The 9,531-nt window shown below is 31.2% G+C and overlaps 2 pseudogenes; both read left to right on the top strand.

Annotated features, from left to right (window-relative positions):
- The first annotated feature begins 645 nt into the window (after positions 1-645).
- Positions 646-4,464, top strand: LOC148945847 (uncharacterized; annotated as a pseudogene).
- An 881-nt stretch (positions 4,465-5,345) lies between these two features.
- LOC148945846 (uncharacterized) lies at positions 5,346-6,404 on the top strand (annotated as a pseudogene).
- Positions 6,405-9,531: the final 3,127 nt, after the last annotated feature.

Below are 9,531 nucleotides of genomic sequence, written 5' to 3'. Positions count from 1 at the left end.
TTTAAAAGGTTTTTTAAAAATATTTTTTAAAAGTGTTTTTAGTTTAAAAATCGTATTTTAATTTAGGTTTGTGTTTATATATATTTTTTCTTTAATGTTGTGCTGAAGACGGCCCTTGGACATAGTACCGAAATATTCACCGATTTAAATTTCTCTGTTTTGGAAAAAAAATTCCATATTTTTTTTAATCTGTGATTGTTTGATATCTAAAGGCAGTGTGTTCTTCGTCAATATTTGCGTCTAGCTTATTGGGAGCAGCTGACCTATGATGTTTTTTATTTTATTAGTTTAGGTAATAAACATGCAAATATTATTAATCAACAAAAATTTTTAGAATCCTGCAGAAACGAAAATCTTATTCCAAAGTCTTTAAGATATAATCTACATCTAAATACCCAGAAAGAAGGGCAATTTGCTCATACACTACAATTAATAACCTTAGTCCATATTATTAAGGACAAAAAGCAAAAAAGACATATCATTTCCTCAAAAAGAAAATCTCTCGAAAATTTTATGTTTGAAAACCTGTCCACTGTTGATTTTTCTCAAGTTGTTAGATTAGAAAGGAATTTGTTTAGCCATGATTTTCGCTTGTCAAAGGAACGACTTTATACAAAATTGGAAAAATTGAGAGAGGAATCTTTGATGAGAAACCGTATTTATTCTCCAAGATTCACTCCTGGCATTGTTAACCTCTCTTCTAGAACATTTGAAACCCAGGAAATTGAAACACTGGAAAAAGGTCCAAAATTCTCTTTTCTGCCGAAACAGGTTCCCGTGGCAGATATAGTCTCCTCTTTAGAGTCCGATTTGCATACATACTACCCATCTGTCTCAAACCCTGATGAAGTTAGGTCTTGTCTCATAAATACCCTTTATAATAGCCGAAAAAAGGCTAAGTCTCCTACCACTTTCACACGAAAAAAATTTACACGACATAAAAATATTATCTAACCTCCGCAAAGACCCATCTATTATAATAACCAAAGCAGACAAAAGCAACTCACTCGTTGTCATGGATACGGCAGACTATGACAAAAAAATCTTTTCACTTTTAAAAGACACAAGTACGTATAAACTGATCACTCATGATCCTACTGATCAATTTACTAATAATATTATAAATGATTTAAAACAGCTAAAACAGAATGGTAAAATCACACCACAATTATACAACAAATTTTACCCCCGTGGTAGTTTCCGTCCAAAATTTTATGGCTTACCAAAACTGCATAAACAAGGCATTCCCCTAATACCTATTGTAGAATTTACTAAAGCCTCCACTTTCAATATTGGAAAATGGCTTTGTAGACCTTTCAAACCTTTACTATATACACAAAATTCCTACATTAGTAATTCGGCAGATTTGGTTAAAAAACTTAATAACACACATATTTAAGAAAACACAATAATAAGTAGTATTAAAATTGTTTCCGTGTACACAAATATAGATGTGGCTACTTCTGAGCAATTATTAAAAACCAAAATAGAAGAAAATTATCACTTAATCAAAGACTCAGTGACAGGGATTGATGGTGAAGTTTTATTTAATTTTGATAAAATCTCTAATAAGTTTTCAATGTATTTTCAGTTTCGTGATTCTTTTTATCAACAAATAAATGGGTTACCAATGGGAGCAGCTCTATCCGGCCTACTGGCTAATATTTATCTCGAGAACCTTGAAAATTGGGTATTAAATTCTTATTTTTAAAACATGTCTATTGGGGTCGTTACATGGATGACGTAATTTAACTTTGGAATTATGGGGAAAATGAACTTCGGGGTTTCCTATATCATCTTAATACTTATGATAGAAATTTTCAGTTTACCCTAGAAATTGAATTTGAAAATAAACTACCATTTTTAGATGTGCTAATTATCCGTAATTCTAATAATTTTGACTTCACTATCTATAGAAAACCAACACAAACCTATAGATATCTTCATTTTAATTCAAATCACCCCCCACAAGTTAAAAGAGCAGTTGTAACTTCTCTCATTGACCGTGCCCTGAACATTTGCTCAGATTCATACATAAAAGCAGAAATAAATTTTATCAGAGATATTCTTTTTGGCAACGGATACCCCATTCCTTTTGTAAATAATACGATTAACCATAGACTAAAAAGACATTTTCGTAAAATCAACGATATTTCACAATGTGAGGCTCCCGAAAAACCCTCTAATATAATCTATCTTCCGTACATCCCAAGAATCACCACAAAAATAAAAAATATTTGCGCAAAAAACAATCTGTATTTAGTTTTCACCAATAATTTTAAAATCACAAATTTCTTAAACTCCGGTAAAGATAAAACCCCAGTTACTCGCCAAAGAGGGGTTTATCAAATACCAAGCGGTTGTGGCAATTACTACGTTGGCAGAACTCATCAGAATATAAGAAAACGGATACACCAGCATAAAGAAGACATAGACAAAGCGTTAGTTGTTAATAATTCTAATAACTCCTTTGATTCTGCTTTAGCTAGCCATATATTTGATAATCCCAGCAACAAAATACTTTTTGAAAAATCTTCTCTAATTAGTAGTGATTTGGGTATAAAACAGTTGGTCCGGGAATCAATCGAAATTAGGCTCAAAATAAATAAAAATATTTCCTTAAATAGGGACTTAGGAGAATATTCACTGAAGTCTTTATACTCAAATTTAATTAAAAATGATCTAACAAAATATTTTATTAAACCAATTGACAATAGCATTGAACCCGTTACAAAAAGGCCTTTAAGACTAGCTGCTTAAAAAACTAGATTAGCTTTGAAAACTTGCAGTTAATAATTTCATTTTATTTCGTTTGAATTAATTCATCCTCTCCCATCCTTTTATTAATCAGTCCTGGTTGAACTTCGTTGAAGTAAAGATACTAGGGCTGTTTAAAAGGTTTTTTAAAAGCGTTTTTTAAAAGCATTTTTTGTTTAAACCTCGTATTTTAATGTAGGTTTGTTTTTATACATATTTTTTTTTAATGTTGTGCTGAAGACGGCTCTTGGACATAGGGCCGAAATATTCACCGATTTAAATTACACTGTTTTGGAAAAAAATGTCACTATTATTTTTACTTTGTAATTGTTTGGTATCGAAAGACAGCGTGGTCATCGTCAATATTTGCTTCTAGCTGATTGGGAGTAGCTGACCTATGATATTTTTTATTTTATTAGTTTAGGTAATAAACATGCAAATATTATTAATCAACAAAAATTTTTAGAATCCAGACAAAGCGTTAATTACTAATAATTCTAATAACTCCTTTGATTCTGCTTTAGCTAGCCATATATTTGATAATCCCAGCCAAAAAATACTTTTTGAAAAATCTTCTCTCATTAGTAGTGATTTGAGTTATTATCAGATATCAGATATTCACTGAGTTCTTTATACTCAAATTTAATTAAAAATGATCTAACAAAATATTTTATTAAACCAATTGACAATAGCATTGAACCCGTTACAAAAAGGCCTTTAAGACTAGCTGCTTAAAAAACTAGATTAGCTTTGAAAACTTGCAGTTAATAATTTCATTTTATTTCGTTTTAATGAATTCATCCTCTCTCATCCCTTTATTAATCAGTCCTGGTTGAACTTCGTTGAAGTAAAGATACTAGGGCTGTTTAAAAGGTTTTTTAAAAGTGTTTTTGAAAAGCATTTTTTGTTTAAAACTCGTATTTTAATTTAGGTTTGTTTTTATACATATTTTTTCTTTAATGTTGTGCTGAAAACGGCCCTTGGAAATAGGGCCGAAATATTCACCGATTTAAATTGCACTGTCTTGGAAAAAAAATTCCCTCTTATTTTTAATTTGTGTTTGTTTTATATCGAAAGGCAGTGTGGTCTTCGTCAATATTTGCGTCTAGCTTATGGGGAGCAGTTGACCTATGATATTTTTTATTTTATTAGCTTAGGTAAAAAACATGCAAATATTATTAATCAACAAAAATTTTTAGAATCCAGCAGAAACGAAAATCTTATTCCATAGTCTTTAAGATATAAACTACATCTAAATACCCGGAAAGAAGGTCAATTTAATCATACACTACAATTAAAAACCTTAGTCCATATTATTAAGGACAAAAAGCAAAAAAGACATATCATTTCCTCAAAAAGAAGATCTCTCGAAAATTTTTGTCCACTGTTGATTTTTCTCAAGTTGTTAGATTAGAAAGGAATTTGTTTAGCCATGATTTTCGCTTGTCAAAGGAACAACTTTATACAAAATTGGAAAAATTGAGAGAGGAATCTTATATCAGAAACCGTATTTATTCTCCAAGATTCACTCCTGGACCCGGTATGGTTAACCTCTCTTCTAGAACATTTGAAACCCAGGAAATCGAAACACTGGAAAAAGGTCCAAAATTCTCTTTTCTTCCGAAACAAGTTCCCGTGGCGGATATAGTCTCCTCTTTAGAGTCCACTTTGAATACATACTACCAATCTGTCTCAAACCCTGATTAAGTTAGGTCTTGTCTAATAAATACCATTTATAATAGCCGAAAATAGGATAAGTTTCCTACCTCTTTCACACGAAAAAATATACACGACACAAAAGTATTATATAACATCCGCAAAGACCCATCTATTATAATAACCAAAGCAGACAAAAGCAACTCACTCGTTGTCATGGATACGGCAGACTATGACAAAAAAATCTTTTCACTTTTAAAAGACACAAGTACACATAAACCGATCACTCATGATCCTACTGATCAATTTACTAATAATATTATAAATGAATTAAAACAGCTAAAAGAGAATGGTAAAATCACACCACAATTATACAAAAATTTGACCCCCGTGGTAGTTTCTGTCCAAAATTTTACGGCTTACCAAAACTGCATAAATAAGGTATTCCCCTAAGACCTATCGTAGCATATACTAAAGCCGCCGCTTCCAATATTGGAAAATGGCTTTGCACAGCTTTCAAACCTTTACTGTATTCACAAACTTCCTACATCAGTAATTAGGCAGATTTAGTTAAAAAACTTAATAACACAAGTATTTAAGATAACACAATAATGATCTTTGTTGGTATTATTTCCAGGACCAAGAATACGTATATTTCTACTTCTCAGAACTTATGAAAAAAAAAAATCTAATAAATTTGTCACAATCGAAGAATCAGTGTCAAAACTTACGTGTGAAGTTTTCTTTAATCTTGTTAAAATCTGTAACAAGTTTTCAATGTATTTTCAGTTTCTTGATTCTTTTTATCAATAAATAAATGGGTTACGAATGGGAGCAGGTCTATCCGGCCTACTGGCTAATATTTATGTCGAGAACCTTGAAAATTGGGCATTAAATTCTTTTTTTTAACACATGTCTATTGGGGTCGTTACATGGATGACGTAATTTCACTTTGGAATTATGGGGAAACTGAACTTCGGGGTTTCCTAGATCATCTTAATACTTATGATAGAAATTTGCAGTTTACCCTAGAAATTGAATTTGAAAATAAACTACTATTTTTAGATGTGCTTATTATCCGTAATTCTAATAATTTTGACTTAACTGTCTATATAAGGCGAAAACGAAAGAGTATATATCTTTATTTAAATTCTAATCACCCCCAACAAGTTAAAAGAGCAGTTGTAACTTCTCTCATTGACCGTGCCCTGAACATATACACCGATTCATACATAAAAGCAGAAATAAATTTTATCAGAGATATTCTTTTCGGCAACGGATACCCCATTCCTTTTGTCAATAATACGGTTAACCATAGACTAAAAAGACATTTTCGTAAAATCAATGATATTTCACAATGTGAGGCTCTGGAAAAACCCTCTAATATAATATATCTTCCTTACATCCCAAGAATTACCACAAAAATAAAAAATATTTGCACAAAAAACAATCCGTATTCAGTTTTCAACAATAATTTTAAAATCACAAATTTCTTAAACTCTGGTAAAGATAAAACACCAGTTACTCGCCAAAGAGGGGTTTATCAAATACCATGCGATTGTGGCAATTACTACGTTGGCAGAACTCATCAGAATCTAGAAAAACGGATACACCAGCATAAAGAAGACATAGACAAAGTATTAATTGTTAATAATTCTAATAACCCCTTTGATTCTGCTTTAGCTAGCCATATATTTGATAATCCCAGCCACAAAATACTTTTTGAAAAATCTTCTCTCATTAGTAGTGATTTGGGGATAAAACAGGTGGTCCGGGAATCAATCGAAATTAGGCTCTAAATAAATAAAAATATTTCCTTAAATAGGGACTTAGGAGAATATTCACTGATTTCTTTATACTCAAATTCAATTAAAAATGATCTAACAAATTTTTTTTTTTAACCAATTGACAATAGTATTGAACCCGTTACAAAAAGGCCTTTGAGACTAGCTGCTTAAAAAGCAAAATTAGCTTTGGAAACTTGCAGTTAATACTTTCATTTTATTGCGATTGAATTAATTCATCCTCTCCCCTCCCTTTATTAATCAGTCCTGGTTGAACTTAGTTGAAGTAAAGATACTAGGGCTGTTTAAAAGGTTTTTTAAAAGCGTTTTTTAAAAGCGTTTTTAGTTTAAACCTCGTATTTTAATGTAGGTTTGTTTTTATACATATTTTTTCTTTAATGTTGTGCTGAAGACGGCCCTTGGACATAGGGCCGAAATATTCACCGATTTAAATTGCACTGTCTTGGAAAAAAATTTCCATATTTTTTTTAATCTGTGATTGTTTAATATCGAAAGACAGTTTGGTCTTCGTCAATATTTGCGTCTAGCTTATGGGGAGCAGCTGACTTATGATATTTTTTATTTTATTAGCTTACTTAAAAAACATGCAAATATTATTAATCGACAAAAATTTTTAGAATCCTGGAGAACTAAAAATCTTACTCCAAAGTTTTTAAGATATAATCTACATCTAAATACCCAAAAAGAAAAGAGATTCGCTCATACACTATACTTAATTACCTTGGTCCATATTATTAAGAATAAAAAGCAAAAAAGACATATCATTTCCTCAAAAAGAAAATCTCTCGAAAATTTTTGTTTTGAAAACTTGTCCACTTTTGATTTTTCTTAAGTTGTTAGATTAGAAGAGAATTTGTTTAGCCATGATTTTCGCTTCCCAAAGGAACAACTTTACACAAAATTTACAAAATTGAGTGAGGAGTCTTCGATGAGAAACTGTATTTATTCTTCAAGATTCACTCCTATAACCGGCATGATTAACCCTTCTTCTAGAACGTTTTAAACCCATGAAATCTGAAAAACTGGAAAAAGGCCAAAAACTCCCCTTTCTGCCCAAACGGGTTCCCGTGGCGGATAGAGTCTCCTCTTTAGAGTCCGCTTTGCATGATTACTACCCATCTGTCACAAATCCTGTTGAAATTAGGTCTTGTTTCATAAATACCCTTTATAAAACCCAAAAAAAGGCTAAGTCTTCTACCACATTCACCCGAAAAAAAAAAATTGCACGACATAAAAAATATTATCTAACCTCCGCAAAGACCCATCTATTATAATAACTAAAGCAGACAAAAGCAACTCACTCGTTGTCATGGATACGGCAGACTTTGACAACAAAATCTTTTCACTTTTAAAAGACACAAGTACACATAAGCCGATCACTCTTGATCCTACTGATCAATTTGCAAATAATATTATAAATGAATTATAGCAGCTAAAATAGAATGGTCAATTCACACCACAATTATTCAACAAATTTTACCCCCATGGCAGTTTCCGTCCAATATTTTATGGCTTATTAAAAGTGAATAAACAAGACATTCCCCCAATACCTAATATAGCATTTACTAATGCTTCCACATTCAATATTGGAAAAAAGTTTTGTAGAGTTTTCAAACCTTTACTGTATACACAAAATTTATACAAAAATCAGCAATTCGGCAGATTCGGTTAAAAAACATAGTAACACACGTATTTCAGATAACACAATAATAAGTAGTATTGGTATTGTTTCCGTGTCCACGAATATAGATGTTGCTACTTTTGAGCAATTATTAAAAACCAAAATAGAAGAAATTTATCACTTAATCAAAAACTCAGTGTCAGGGATTGATGGTGAAGTTTTATTTAATTTTGATATAATTCCCAATAAATTTTCAATGTATTTTAAGTGTCGTGATACTTTTTATCACCAAATAAATGGGTTACCGATGGGAGCAGATCTATCTGGCCTACTGGCATATATTTATGTCGAGAACCTTGAAAACTGGGCATTAAATTCTTATTTTTTAAAGCATTTCTATTGGGGTCGTTACATGGATGACGTAATTTCACTTTGGAATTATGGGGAAACTTAACTTCGTGGTTCCCTAGATAATCTTAATACTTATGATAGAAATTTGCAGTTTACCCTAGAAATTGAATTTTAAAATAAACTACCATTTTTAGATATGCTAATTATCAGTAATTCTAATAATTGTGACTTCACTATCTATAGAAAACCAATAAAAACAATAGATATCTTCATTTTAATTCAAATCAGCCCCCACAAGTTAACAGAGCATTTGTAACTTCTCTCATTGAACGTGCCCTGAACATTTGCTCCGATTCATACATAAAAGCAGAAATAAATTTTATCAGAGATATTCTTTTTGACAACGGATACCCCATTTCTTTTGTCAGTAATACGATTAACCATAGACTAAAAAGACATTTTCGTAAAATCAACGATATTTCACAATGTGAGGTTCCGGAAAAACCCTCTAATATAATCTATCTTCCGTACATCCCAAGAATCACCACAAAAATAAAAAATATTTGCAAAAAAAACAATCTGTATTTAGTTTTCAACAATAATTTTAAAATTACAAATTTCTTAAACTCCGGTAAAGATAAAACCCCAGTTACTCGCCAAAGAGGGGTTTATCAACTACCATGCGATTGTGGCAATTACTACGTTGGCAGAACTCATCAGAATCTAGAAAAACGGATACACCAGCATAAAAAATATATAGACAAAGCATTAGTTGCTAATAATTCTTATAACTCCTTTGATCCTGCTTTAGATAACCATATAATTGATAATCCCAGCCAGACAATACTATTTGAAAGATCTTCCAGGTATCAATCGAAATTAGGCTCAAAATAAATAAAAGTATTTCCTTAAATAGGGACTTAGGAGAATATTCACTGAGTTTTTTATACTCAAATTTAATTAAAAATGATCTAGCAAAATATTTTATTAAACCAATTGACAAAAGTATTGAACCCGTTACAAAGAGGCCTTTAAGAGTAGCTGTTAAAAAAAGCAAGATTCGCTTTGAAAGGTTGTAGTTAATAATTTCATTTTATTTCGTTTGAATGGATTCATCCTCTCTCATCCTTTTATTTATCAGTCCTGGTTGAACTTCGTTGAAGTAAGGATACTAGGGCTGTTTTAAAGGTTTTTAAAAGCGTTTTTCAAAAGCATTTTTAGTTTTAAACTTCGTATTTTAATGTAAGTTTGTTTTTATGTATATTTTTTCTTTATTGTTGTGCTGAAGACGGCCCTTGGACATAGGGCCGAAATATTCACCGATTTAAATTGCACTGTCTT

The sequence above is a fragment of the Artemia sp. Qi Xiang Cuo genome, chromosome 12 (assembly GCF_049724085.1).
Source record: "Artemia sp. Qi Xiang Cuo chromosome 12, ASM4972408v1, whole genome shotgun sequence".
NCBI classification, from domain to species: domain Eukaryota; kingdom Metazoa; phylum Arthropoda; class Branchiopoda; order Anostraca; family Artemiidae; genus Artemia; species Artemia sp. Qi Xiang Cuo.
Note: the sequence above shows the minus strand (reverse complement) of the source record. Positions and strands in the feature narration are given on the sequence as shown.